The sequence below is a fragment of the Dendropsophus ebraccatus genome, chromosome 8, assembly GCF_027789765.1.
Source record: "Dendropsophus ebraccatus isolate aDenEbr1 chromosome 8, aDenEbr1.pat, whole genome shotgun sequence".
Classification (NCBI taxonomy): domain Eukaryota; kingdom Metazoa; phylum Chordata; class Amphibia; order Anura; family Hylidae; genus Dendropsophus; species Dendropsophus ebraccatus.
Genome location: NC_091461.1, coordinates 126,873,667 through 126,888,653, shown reverse-complemented (window position 1 = coordinate 126,888,653; position 14,987 = coordinate 126,873,667). Strand labels below are relative to the sequence as shown.

Sequence of the window (14,987 nt, the reverse complement as noted above, 5' to 3'; positions counted from 1 at the left end):
ATTAGCTGCAGTGAGGGGCAGCAGGGGGCATCTATGTACAGACATGTATTTTAACACTACCTAATCAGATCGCATTACCTGCAGTGAGGGGCAGCAGGGCGCATCTATGTGCAGCCGTGAATTATAACAGATCGCATTACCTGCAGTGAGGAGCAACAGAGGCATCTATGTGCAGCCATGTATTATAACATCAGATTGCATTACCTGCAGTGAAGGGCATCAGGGGGCATCTATGTGCAGCCGTGTATTATAACATCAGATCGCATTACCTGTAGAGAGGGGCAGCAGGAGGCATCTATGTGCAACAGTGTATTATAACAGATCGCATTACCTGCAGTGAGGGGCAGCAGGGGGCATCTATGTGCAGCCGTGAATTATAACAGATCGCATTACCTGCAGTGAGGAGCAACAGGGGCATCTATGTGCGGCCATGTATTATAACATCAGATCGCATTACCTGCCGTGAAGGGGAATCAGGGGGCATCTATGTGCAGCCATGTATTATAATTGATCAAATCGCATTAAATGCAGTGAGGGGCAGCAGGGGGCATCTATGTGCAGCCATGTATTATAACATCAGATCGCATTACCTGCAGTGAGGGGAAGCAGGGGGCATCTATGTGCAGCCGTGTATTATAATAGATCAGATCGCATTACCTGCAGTGAGTGGCAGCAGGGTGCAGCCGTGTATTATAACTTGCATTACCTGCAGTGAGGAGCAACAGGGGCATCTATGTGCAGCCATGTATTATAACATCAAATCGCATTACCTGCAGTGAGGGGCAGCAGGGGGCATCTATGTGCAGCTGTGTATTATAACAGATCGCATTACCTGCCGTGAGGAGCAACAGTGGCATCTATGTGCAGCCATGTATTATAACATCAGATCGCATTACCTGCAGTGAGGGGCAGCAGGGGGCATCTATGTGCAGCTGTGTATTATAACAGATCAGATTGCATTACCTGCAGTGAGGGGAAGCAGGGGGCATCTATGTGCAGCTGTGTATTATAACAGATCAGATCGCATTACCTGCAATGAGGGGCAACAGGGGGCATCTATGTGCAGCCGTGTATTATAACAGATCGCATTACCTGCAGTGAGGGGCAGCAGGGGACATCTATGTGCAGCCGTGTATTATAACAGATCAGACCGCACTACCTGCAGTGAGGGGCAGCAGGTGGCATCATGTGCAGCTGTGTATTATAACAGATCAGATCGCATTACCTGCAGTGAGGGGCAGCAGGGGGCATCTATGTGCAGCTGTGTATTATAACAGATCGCATTGCCTGCAGTGAGGGGCAGCAGGGGGCATCTATGTGCAGCCATGTATTATAACAGATCAGATCGCATTACCTGCAGTGAGGGGCCGCAGGGGGCATCTATGTGCAGCCGTGTATTATAACAGATCTTTATAACAACAGCATTACCTGCAGTGAGGGGCAGCAGGGGGAATCTATGTGCAGCTGTGTATTATAACAGATCAGATCGCATTACCTGCAGTGAGGGGCAGCAGGGGGCATCTATGTGCAGCTGTGTATTATAACAGATCAGATCGCATTACCTGCAGTGAGGGGCAGCAGGGGGCATCTATGTGCAGCCGTGTATTATAACAGATCGCATTACCTGCAGTGAGGGGCAGCAGGGGGCATCTATGTGCAGCCGTGTATTATAACAGATCGCATTACCTGCAGTCAGGGGCAGCAGGGGGCATCTATGTGCAGCAGTGTATTATAACAGATCGCATTACCTGCAGTGAGGAGCAACAGGGGCATCTATGTGCAGCCATGTATTATAACATCAGATCGCATTACCTGCCGTGAAGGGGAATCAGGGGGCATCTATGTGCAGCCATGTATTATAATTGATCAAATCGCATTAAATGCAGTGAGGGGCAGCAGGGGGCATCTATGTGCAGCCATGTATTATAACATCAGATCGCATTACCTGCAGTGAGGGGAAGCAGGGGGCATCTATGTGCAGCCATGTATTATAATTGATCAAATCGCATTAAATGCAGTGAGGGGCAGCAGGGGGCATCTATGTGCAGCCGTGTATTATAATAGATCAGATCGCATTACCTGCAGTGAGTGGCAGCAGGGTGCAGCCGTGTATTATAACTCGCATTACCTGCAGTGAGGAGCAACAGGGGCATCTATGTGCAGCCATGTATTATAACATCAGATCGCATTACCTGCAGTGAGGGGCAGCAGGGGGCATCTATGTGCAGCTGTGTATTATAACAGATCGCATTACCTGCAGTGAGGAGCAACAGGGGCATCTATGTGCAGCCATGTATTATAACATCAGATCGCATTACCTGCAGTGAGGGGCAGCAGGGGGCATCTATGTGCAGCTGTGTATTATAACAGATCAGATCGCACTACCTGCAGTGAGGGGCAGCAGGTGGCATCATGTGCAGCTGTGTATTATAACAGATCAGATCGCATTACCTGCAGTGAGGGGCAGCAGGGGGCATCTATGTGCAGCTGTGTATTATAACAGATCGCATTGCCTGCAGTGAGGGGCAGCAGGGGGCATCTATGTGCAGCCATGTATTATAACAGATCAGATCGCATTACCTGCAGTGAGGGGCAGCAGGGGGCATCTATGTGCAGCTGTGTATTATAACAGATCAGATCGCATTACCTGCAGTGAGGGGCAGCAGGGGGCATCTATGTGCAGCCATGTATTATAACAGATCAGATCGCATTGCCTGCAGTGAGGGGCAGCAGGGGGCATCTATGTGCAGCTGTGTATTATAACAGATCGCATTACCTGCAGTCAGGGGCAGCAGGGGGCATCTATGTGCAGCTGTGTATTATAACATCAGATCGCATTACCTGCAGTGAGGAGCAGCAGGGGGCATCTATGTGCAGCTGTGTATTATAACAGATCACATCGCATTACCTGCAGTGAGGGGCAGCAGGGGGCATCTATGTGCAATCATGTATTATAACATCAGATCGCATTACCTGCAGTGACAGGCAGCAGGGGGCATCTATGTGCAGCTGTGTATTATAACAGATCAGATCGCATTACCTGCAGTGAGGGGCAGCAGGGAAAATCTATGTGCAGCCGTGTATTATAACAGATCGCATTACCTGCAGTCAGGGGCAGCAGGGGGCATCTATGTGCAGCCGTCTATTATAACAGATCGCAGTACCTGCAGTCAGGGGCAGCAGGGGGCATCTATGTGCAGCCGTGTATTATAACAGATCGCATTACCTGCAGTCAGGGGCCGCAGGGGGCATCTATGTGCAGCTGTATATTATAACAGATCACATTACCTGCAGTCAGGGGCAGCAGGGGGCATCTATGTGCACATGTGTATTATAACATCAGATCGCATTACCTGCAGTGAGGGGCAGCAGGGGGCATCTATGTGCAGCCGTGTATTATAACAGATCGCATTACCTGCAGTCAGGGGCCGCAGGGGGCATCTATGTGCAGCCGTGTATTATAACAGATCAGATCGCATTACCTGCAGTGAAGGGCAGCAGGGGGCATCTATGTGCAGCTGTGTATTATAACAGATCGCATTGCCTGCAGTGAGGGGCAGCAGGGGGCATCTATGTGCAGCCGTGTATTATAACAGATCAGATCGCATTACCTGCAGTGAGGGGAAGCAGGGGGCATCTATGTGCAGCCGTGTATTATAACAGATGGCATTACCTGCAGTGAGGGGCAGCAGGGGGCATCTATGTGCAGCCGTGTATTATAACAGATCAGATCGCATTACCTGCAGTCAGGGGCAGCAGGGGGCATCTATGTGCAGCCATGTATTATAACAGATCGCATTACCTGCAGTCAGGGGCAGCAGGGGGCATCTATGTGCAACCGTGTATTATAACATCAGATCGCATTACCTGCAGTCAGGGGCCGCAGGGGGCATCTATGTGCAGCCGTGTATTATAACAGATCAGATCGCATTACCTGCAGTGAGGGGCAGCAGGGGGCATCTATGTGCAGTTGTTTATTATAACAGATCAGATCGCATTACCTGCAGTGAGGGGCAGCAGGGGGCATCTATGTGCAGCCGTGTATTATAACAGATCAGATCGCATTACCTGCAGTGAGGGGCAGCAGGGGGCATCTATGTGCAGCTGTTTATTATAACAGATCAGATCGCATTACCTGCAGTCAGGGGCAGCAGGGGGCATCTATGTGCAGCCGTGTATTATAACAGATCAGATCGCATTACCTGCAGTCAGGGGCAGCAGGGGGCATCTATGTGCAGCCGTGCATTATAACAGATCGCATTACCTGCAGTCAGGAGCAGCAGGGGGCATCTATGTGCAGCTGTGTATTATAACAGATCACATCGCATTACCTGCAGTGAGGGGCAGCAGGGGGCATCTATGTGCAATCATGTATTATAACATCAAATCGCATTACCTGCAGTGACAGGCAGCAGGGGGCATCTATGTGCAGCTGTGTATTATAACAGATCAGATCGCATTACCTGCAGTGAGGGGCAGCAGGGGGAATCTATGTGCAGCTGTGTATTATAACAGATCAGATCGCATTACCTGCAGTCAGGGGCAGCAGGGGGCATCTATGTGCAGCCGTGTATTATAACAGATCGCATTACCTGCAGTCAGGGGCTGCAGGGGGCATCTATGTGCAGCCGTGTATTATAACAGATCAGATCGCATTACCTGCAGTGAGGGGCAGCAGCGGGCATCTATGTGCAGCCGTGTATTATAACAGATCAGATCGCATTACCTGCAGTCAGGGGCCACAGGGGGCATCTATGTGCAGCCGTGTATTATAACAGATCAGATCGCATTACCTGCAGTGAGGGGCAGCAGGGGGCATCTATGTGCAGCCATGTATTATAACAGATCAGATCGCATTACCTGCAGTGAGGGGCAGCAGGGGGCATCTATGTGCAGCCGTGTATTATAACAGATCAGATCGCATTACCTGCAGTCAGGGGCAGCAGGGGGCATCTATGTGCAGCTGTGTATTATAACAGATCAGATCGCATTACCTGCAGTGAAGGGCAGCAGGGGGCATCTATGTGCAGCTGTGTATTATAACAGATCAGATCGCATTACCTGCAGTCAGGGGAAGCAGGGGGCATCTATGTGCAGCCGTGTATTATAACAGATGGCATTACCTGCAGTGAGGGGCAGCAGGGGGCATCTATGTGCAGCCGTGTATTATAACAGATCAGATCGCATTACCTGCAGTCAGGGGCAGCAGGGGGCATCTATGTGCAGCCGTGTATTATAACAGATCAGATCGCATTACCTATGTGCAGCCGTGTATTATAACAGATCAGATCGCATTACCTGCAGTGAGGGGCAGCAGGGGGCATCTATGTGCAGCCGTGTATTATAACAGATCAGATCGCATTACCTGCAGTCAGGGGCAGCAGGGGGCATCTATGTGCAGCTGTGTATTATAACAGATCGCATTACCTGCAGTCAGGGGCCGCAGGGGGCATCTATGTGCAGCCGTGTATTATAACAGATCAGATCGCATTACCTGCAGTGAGGGGCAGCAGGGGGCATCTATGTGCAGCTGTTTATTATAACAGATCAGATCGCATTACCTGCAGTGAGGGGCATTTATGTGCAGCCGTGTATTATAACAGATCAGATCGCATTACCTGCAGTCAGGGGCAGCAGGGGGCATCTATGTGCAGCTGTGTATTATAACTGATCGCATTACCTGCAGTGAGGAGCAGCAGGGGCCTTCTATGTGCAGCCGTGTATTACAACAGATCAGATCGCATTACCTGCAGTCAGGGGCAGCAGGGGGCATCTATGTGCAGCTGTGTATTATAACAGATCAGATCGCATTACCTGCAGTGAGGGGCAGCAGGGGGCATCTATGTGCAGCTGTGTATTATAACAGATCGCATTACCTGCAGTGAGGGGCAGCAGGGGGCATCTATGTGCAGCCGTGTATTATAACATCAGATCGCATTACCTGCAGTCAGGGGCCACAGGGGGCATCTATGTGCAGCCGTGTATTATAACAGATCAGATCGCATTACCTGCAGTGAGGGGCAGCAGGGGGCATCTATGTGCAGCCGTGTATTATAACAGATCAGATCGCATTACCTGCAGTCAGGGGCAGCAGGGGGCATCTATGTGCAGCTGTGTATTATAACAGATCAGATCGCATTACCTGCAGTCAGGGGCAGCAGGGGGCATCTATGTGCAGCCGTGTATTATAACAGATCGCATTACCTGCAGTGAGGGGCAGCAGGGGGCATCTATGTGCAGCCGTGTATTATAACAGATCGCATTACCTGCAGTCAGGGGCAGCAGGGGGCATCTATGTGCAGCCGTGTATTATAACAGATTGCATTACCTGCAGTAAGGGGCAGCAGGGGGCATCTATGTGCAGCCGTGTATTATAACAGATCGCATTACCTATGTGCAGCCGTGTATTATAACAGATCAGATCGCATTACCTGCAGTGAGGGGCAGCAGGGGGCATCTATGTGCAGCTGTGTATTATATCAGATCAGATCGCATTACCTGCAGTGAGGGGAAGCAGGGGGCATCTATGTGCAGCCGTGTATTATAACAGATCAGATCGCATTACCTGCAGTCAGGGGCAGCAGGGGGCATCTATGTGCAGCTGTGTATTATAACAGATCGCATTACCTGCAGTCAGGGGCAGCAGGGGGCATCTATGTGCAGCCGTGTATTATAACATCAGATCGCATTACCTGCAGTCAGGGGCCGCAGGGGGCATCTATGTGCAGCCGTGTATTATAACAGATCAGATCGCATTACCTGCAGTCAGGGGCAGCAGGGGGCATCTATGTGCAGCCGTGTATTATAACAGATCAGATCGCATTACCTGCAGTGAGGGGCAGCAGGGGGCATCTATGTGCAGCTGTGTATTATAACAGATCAGATCGCATTACCTGCAGTGAGGGGCAGCAGGGGGCATCTATGTGCAGCCGTGTATTATAACAGATCGCATTACCTGCAGTCAGGGGCCGCAGGGGGCATCTATGTGAAGCCGTGTATTATAACAGATCGCATTACCTGCAGTCAGGGGCAGCAGGGGGCATCTATGTGCAGCCGTGTATTATAACAGATCAGATCGCATTACCTGCAGTCAGGGGCAGCAGGGGGCATCTATGTGAAGCCGTGTATTATAACAGATCGCATTACCTGCAGTGAGGGGCAGCAGGGGGCATCTATGTGCAGCCGTGTATTATAACAGATCGCATTACCTGCAGTGAGGGGCAGCAGGGGGCATCTATGTGCAGCTGTGTATTATAACAGATCAGATCGCATTACCTGCAGTGAGGGGCAGCAGGGGGCATCTATGTGCAGCCATGTATTATAACAGATCAGATCGCATTGCCTGCAGTGAGGGGCAGCAGGGGGCATCTATGTGCAGCTGTGTATTATAACAGATCAGATCGCATTACCTGCAGTGAGGGGCAGCAGGGGGCATCTATGTGCAGCCGTGTATTATAATAGATCGCATTACCTGCAGTGAGGGGCAGCAGGGGGCATCTATGTGCAGCCGTGTATTATAACAGATCAGATCGCATTACCTGCAGTGAGGGGCAGCAGGGGACATCTATGTGCAGCCGTGTATTATAACAGATCGCATTACCTGCAGTCAGGGGCAGCAGGGGGCATCTATGTGCAGCTGTGTATTATAACATCAGATCGCATTACCTGCAGTGAGGAGCAGCAGGGGGCATCTATGTGCAGCTGTGTATTATAACAGATCACATCGCATTACCTGCAGTGAGGGCAGCAGGGGCATCTATGTGCAATCATGTATTATAACATCAGATCGCATTACCTGCAGTGACAGGCAGCAGGGGGCATCTATGTGCAGCTGTGTATTATAACAGATCAGATCGCATTACCTGCAGTGAGGGGCAGCAGGGAAAATCTATGTGCAGCCGTGTATTATAACAGATCGCATTACCTGCAGTCAGGGGCAGCAAGGGGGCATCTATGTGCAGCCGTCTATTATAACAGATCGCAGTACCTGCAGTCAGGGGCAGCAGGGGGCATCTATGTGCAGCCGTGTATTATAACAGATCGCATTACCTGCAGTGAGGGGCCGCAGGGGGCATCTATGTGCAGCTGTATATTATAACAGATCACATTACCTGCAGTCAGGGGCAGCAGGGGGCATCTATGTGCACATGTGTATTATAACATCAGATCGCATTACCTGCAGTGAGGGGCAGCAGGGGGCATCTATGTGCAGCCGTGTATTATAACAGATCGCATTACCTGCAGTCAGGGGCCGCAGGGGGCATCTATGTGCAGCCGTGTATTATAACAGATCAGATCGCATTACCTGCAGTGAAGGGCAGCAGGGGGCATCTATGTGCAGCTGTGTATTATAACAGATCGCATTGCCTGCAGTGAGGGGCAGCAGGGGGCATCTATGTGCAGCCGTGTATTATAACAGATCAGATCGCATTACCTGCAGTGAGGGGAAGCAGGGGGCATCTATGTGCAGCCGTGTATTATAACAGATGGCATTACCTGCAGTGAGGGGCAGCAGGGGCATCTATGTGCAGCCGTGTATTATAACAGATCAGATCGCATTACCTGCAGTCAGGGGCAGCAGGGGGCATCTATGTGCAGCCATGTATTATAACAGATCGCATTACCTGCAGTCAGGGGCAGCAGGGGGCATCTATGTGCAACCGTGTATTATAACATCAGATCGCATTACCTGCAGTCAGGGGCCGCAGGGGGCATCTATGTGCAGCCGTGTATTATAACAGATCAGATCGCATTACCTGCAGTGAGGGGCAGCAGGGGGCATCTATGTGCAGTTGTTTATTATAACAGATCAGATCGCATTACCTGCAGTGAGGGGCAGCAGGGGGCATCTATGTGCAGCCGTGTATTATAACAGATCAGATCGCATTACCTGCAGTGAGGGGCAGCAGGGGGCATCTATGTGCAGCTGTTTATTATAACAGATCAGATCGCATTACCTGCAGTGAGGGGCAGCAGGGGGCATCTATGTGCAGCCGTGTATTATAACAGATCAGATCGCATTACCTGCAGTCAGGGGCAGCAGGGGGCATCTATGTGCAGCCGTGCATTATAACAGATCGCATTACCTGCAGTCAGGAGCAGCAGGGGGCATCTATGTGCAGCTGTGTATTATAACAGATCACATCGCATTACCTGCAGTGAGGGGCAGCAGGGTGCATCTATGTGCAATCATGTATTATAACATCAATCGCATTACCTGCAGTGACAGGCAGCAGGGGCATCTATGTGCAGCTGTGTATTATAACAGATCAGATCGCATTACCTGCAGTGAGGGGCAGCAGGGGGAATCTATGTGCAGCTGTGTATTATAACAGATCAGATCGCATTACCTGCAGTCAGGGGCAGCAGGGGGCATCTATGTGCAGCCGTGTATTATAACAGATCGCATTACCTGCAGTCAGGGGCTGCAGGGGGCATCTATGTGCAGCCGTGTATTTATAACAGATCAGATCGCATTACCTGCAGTGAGGGGCAGCAGCGGGCATCTATGTGCAGCCGTGTATTATAACAGATCAGATCGCATTACCTGCAGTCAGGGGCCACAGGGGGCATCTATGTGCAGCCGTGTATTATAACAGATCAGATCGCATTACCTGCAGTGAGGGGCAGCAGGGGGCATCTATGTGCAGCCAGTATTATAACAGATCAGATCGCATTACCTGCAGTGAGGGGCAGCAGGGGGCATCTATGTGCAGCCGTGTATTATAACAGATCAGATCGCATTACCTGCAGTCAGGGGCAGCAGGGGGCATCTATGTGCAGCTGTGTATTATAACAGATCAGATCGCATTACCTGCAGTGAAGGGCAGCAGGGGGCATCTATGTGCAGCTGTGTATTATAACAGATCAGATCGCATTACCTGCAGTGAGGGGAAGCAGGGGGCATCTATGTGCAGCCGTGTATTATAACAGATGGCATAACCTGCAGTGAGGGGCAGCAGGGGGCATCTATGTGCAGCCGTGTATTATAACAGATCAGATCGCATTACCTGCAGTCAGGGGCAGCAGGGGGCATCTATGTGCAGCCGTGTATTATAACAGATCAGATCGCATTACCTATGTGCAGCCGTGTATTATAACAGATCAGATCGCATTACCTGCAGTGAGGGGCAGCAGGGGGCATCTATGTGCAGCCGTGTATTATAACAGATCAGATCGCATTACCTGCAGTCAGGGGCAGCAGGGGCATCTATGTGCAGCTGTGTATTATAACAGATCGCATTACCTGCAGTCAGGGGCCGCAGGGGCATCTATGTGCAGCCGTGTATTATAACAGATCAGATCGCATTACCTGCAGTGAGGGGCAGCAGGGGGCATCTATGTGCAGCTGTTTATTATAACAGATCAGATCGCATTACCTGCAGTGAGGGGCATCTATGTGCAGCCGTGTATTATAACAGATCAGATCGCATTACCTGCAGTCAGGGGCAGCAGGGGGCATCTATGTGCAGCTGTGTATTATAACTGATCGCATTACCTGCAGTGAGGAGCAGCAGGGGCCTTCTATGTGCAGCCGTGTATTACAACAGATCAGATCGCATTACCTGCAGTCAGGGGCAGCAGGGGGCATCTATGTGCAGCTGTGTATTATAACAGATCAGATCGCATTACCTGCAGTGAGGGGCAGCAGGGGCATCTATGTGCAGCTGTGTATTATAACAGATCGCATTACCTGCAGTGAGGGGCAGCAGGGGGCATCTATGTGCAGCCGTGTATTATAACATCAGATCGCATTACCTGCAGTCAGGGGCCACAGGGGGCATCTATGTGCAGCCGTGTATTATAACAGATCAGATCGCATTACCTGCAGTGAGGGCAGCAGGGGGCATCTATGTGCAGCCGTGTATTATAACAGATCAGATCGCATTACCTGCAGTCAGGGGCAGCAGGGGGCATCTATGTGCAGCTGTGTATTATAACAGATCAGATCGCATTACCTGCAGTCAGGGGCAGGCAGGGGGCATCTATGTGCAGCCGTGTATTATAACAGATCGCATTACCTGCAGTGAGGGGCAGCAGGGGGCATCTATGTGCAGCCGTGTATTATAACAGATCGCATTACCTGCAGTCAGGGGCAGCAGGGGGCATCTATGTGCAGCCGTGTATTATAACAGATTGCATTACCTGCAGTAAGGGGCAGCAGGGGGCATCTATGTGCAGCCGTGTATTATAACAGATCGCCTTACCTATGTGCAGCCGTGTATTATAACAGATCAGATCGCATTACCTGCAGTGAGGGGCAGCAGGGGGCATCTATGTGCAGCTGTGTATTATATCAGATCAGATCGCATTACCTGCAGTGAGGGGAAGCAGGGGGCATCTATGTGCAGCCGTGTATTATAACAGATCAGATCGCATTACCTGCAGTCAGGGGCAGCAGGGGGCATCTATGTGCAGCTGTGTATTATAACAGATCGCATTACCTGCAGTCAGGGCAGCAGGGGGCATCTATGTGCAGCCGTGTATTATAACATCAGATCGCATTACCTGCAGTCAGGGGCCGCAGGGGGCATCTATGTGCAGCCGTGTATTATAACAGATCAGATCGCATTACCTGCAGTCAGGGGCAGCAGGGGGCATCTATGTGCAGCCGTGTATTATAACAGATCAGATCGCATTACCTGCAGTGAGGGGCAGCAGGGGGCATCTATGTGCAGCTGTGTATTATAACAGATCAGATCGCATTACCTGCAGTGAGGGGCAGCAGGGGGCATCTATGTGCAGCCGTGTATTATAACAGATCGCATTACCTGCAGTCAGGGGCCGCAGGGGGCATCTATGTGAAGCCGTGTATTATAACAGATCGCATTACCTGCAGTCAGGGGCAGCAGGGGGCATCTATGTGCAGCCGTGTATTATAACAGATCAGATCGCATTACCTGCAGTGAGGGGCAGCAGGGAGCATCTATGTGCAGCCGTGTATTATAACAGATCAGATCGCATTACCTGCAGTCAGGGGCAGCAGGGGGCATCTATGTGCAGCCGTGTATTATAACAGATCGCATTACCTGCAGTGAGGGGCAGCAGGGGGCATCTATGTGAAGCCGTGTATTATAACAGATCGCATACCTGCAGTCAGGGGCAGCAGGGGGCATCTATGTGCAGCCGTGTATTATAACAGATCGCATTACCTGCAGTCAGGGGCAGCAGGGGGGCATCTATGTGCAGCCGTGGTATTATAACAGATCGCATTACCTGCAGTCAGGGGTAGCAGGGGGCATCTATGTGAAGCCGTGTATTATAACAGATCGCATTACCTGCAGTAAGGGGCAGCAGGGGGCATCTATGTGCAGCCGTGTATTATAACAGATCAGATCGCATTACCTGCAGTGAGGGGCAGCAGGGGGCATCTATGTGCAGCCGTGTATTATAACAGATCGCATTACCTGCAGTCAGGGGCAGCAGGGGGCATCTATGTGCAGCCGTGTATTATAACAGATCGCATTACCTGCAGTCAGGGGCAGCAGGGGGCATCTATGTGCAGCCGTGTATTATAACAGATCGCATTACCTGCAGTCAGGGGCAGCAGGGGGCATCTATGTGCAGCCGTGTATTATAACAGATCGCATTACCTGCAGTCAGGGGCAGCAGGGGGCATCTATGTGCAGCCGTGTATTATAACAGATCGCATTACCTGCAGTCAGGGGCAGCAGGGGGCATCTATGTGCAGCCGTGTATTATAACAGATCGCATTACCTGCAGTCAGGGGCAGCAGGGGCATCTATGTGCAGCCGTGTATTATAACAGATCAGATCGCATTACCTGCAGTGAGGGGGCAGCAGGGGGCATCTATGTGCAGGCGTGTATTATAACAGATCGCATTACCTGCAGTCAGGGGCAGAGCAGGGGGCATCTATGTGCAGCCGTGTATTATAACAGATCGCATTACCTGCAGTCAGGGGCAGCAGGGGCATCTATGTGCAGCCGTGTATTATAACAGATCGCATTACCTGCAGTGAGGGGCAGCAGGGGGCATCTATGTGCAGCCGTGTATTATAACAGATCGCATTACCTGCAGTGAGGGGCAGCAGGGGGCATCTATGTGCAGCCGTGTATTATAACAGATCAGATCGCATTACCTGCAGTCAGGGGCAGCAGGGGGCATCTATGTGAAGCCGTGTATTATAACAGATCGCATTACCTGCAGTGAGGGGCAGCAGGGGGCATCTATGTGCAGCCGTGTATTATAACAGATTGCATTACCTGCAGTGAGGGGCAGCAGGGGGCATCTATGTGCAGCTGTGTATTATAACAGATCGCATTACCTGCAGTCAGGGGCAGCAGGGGGCATCTATGTGCAGCCGTGTATTATAACATCAGATCGCATTACCTGCAGTCAGGGGCCGCAGGGGGCATCTATGTGCAGCCGTGTATTATAACATCAGATCGCATTACCTGCAGTCAGGGGCCGCAGGGGGCATCTATGTGCAGCCGTGTATTATAACAGATCAGATCGCATTACCTGCAGTGAGGGGCAGCAGGGAGCATCTATGTGCAGCCGTGTATTATAACAGATCAGATCGCATTACCTGCAGTGAGGGGCAGCAGGGGGCATCTATGTGCAGCCGTGTATTATAACAGATCGCATTACCTGCAGTCAGGGGCCGCAGGGGGCATCTATGTGCAGCCGTGTATTATAACAGATCAGATCGCATTACCTGCAGTCAGGGGCAGCAGGGGGCATCTATGTGCAGCCGTGTATTATAACAGATCGCATTACCTGCAGTCAGGGGTGGCAGGGGGCATCTATGTGAAGCCGTGTATTATAACAGATCGCATTACCTGCAGTAAGGGGCAGCAGGGGGCATCTATGTGCAGCCGTGTATTATAACAGATCAGATCGCATTACCTGCAGTGAGGGGCAGCAGGGGGCATCTATGTGCAGCCGTGTATTATAACAGATCGCATTACCTGCAGTCAGGGGCAGCAGGGGGCATCTATGTGCAGCCGTGTATTATAACAGATCGCATTACCTGCAGTCAGGGGCAGCAGGGGGCATCTATGTGCAGCCGTGTATTATAACAGATCGCATTACCTGCAGTCAGGGGCAGCAGGGGGCATCTATGTGCAGCCCGTGTATTATAACAGATCGCATTACCTGCAGTCAGGGGCAGCAGGGGGCATCTATGTGCAGCCGTGTATTATAACAGATCGCATTACCTGCAGTCAGGGGCAGCAGGGGGCATCTATGTGCAGCTGTGTATTATAACAGATCGCATTACCTGCAGTCAGGGGCAGCAGGGGGCATCTATGTGCAGCCGTGTATTATAACAGATCGCATTACCTGCAGTGAGGGGCAGCAGGGGGCATCTATGTGCAGCCGTGTATTATAACAGATCGCATTACCTGCAGTGAGGGGCAGCAGGGGGCATCTATGTGCAGCCGTGTATTATAACAGATCGCATTACCTGCAGTGAGGGGCAGCAGGGGGCATCTATGTGCAGCCGTGAATTATAACAGATCGCATTACCTGCAGTCAGGGGCAGCAGGGGGCATCTATGTGCAGCCGTGTACTATAACAGATCGCATTACCTGCAGTCAGGGGCAGCAGGGGGCATCTATGTGCAGCCGTGTATTATAACAGATCGCATTACCTGCAGTCAGGGGCAGCAGGGGGCATCTATGTGCAGCCGTGTATTATAACAGATCGCATTACCTGCAGTCAGGGGCAGATCCTTTTTCTCTCTTCCTCTCTCTGATTAAAGTTTTTTCCTGCCCTTTCTACTTCCTGTTGCTGCGTTTCACTTCACTTCCAGGTTGTCCTCCCAAGCCTCTCTCCTACACTGAGACTCCAGATGGCTGTGACACTACATCTCCCATCATGCCTAGCAACGTAAATAAATGCATGTGGGCGTCCCCTGAAGCTGCACACAAGCTTCCATTCATACAGCAATGCATTGTGGGAAATGCCCTAGAAGCAGAGAAGCCTGAAAGCAATGAAGTCTGGGGGAAGAAGCTGGAAGTCA

At 51.1% G+C, this 14,987-nt stretch overlaps 1 protein-coding gene across 2 annotated transcripts in view; it reads right to left on the bottom strand.

The window, feature by feature from the left end:
* Positions 1-14,766, bottom strand: part of LOC138799940 (zinc finger protein 547-like) — a 37,620-nt gene extending 22,854 nt beyond the window's left edge. Inside the window, exon 1 of one of the 2 annotated variants that reach the window (XM_069981730.1) lies at positions 14,678-14,766. The gene's annotated coding sequence lies outside the window, so the exon portion shown is untranslated. Of the gene's footprint in view, positions 1-10,185; positions 10,223-14,677 lie in introns of those variants that run through there. The other variant, XM_069981731.1, reaches the window with a different exon arrangement.
* Positions 14,767-14,987: the final 221 nt, after the last annotated feature.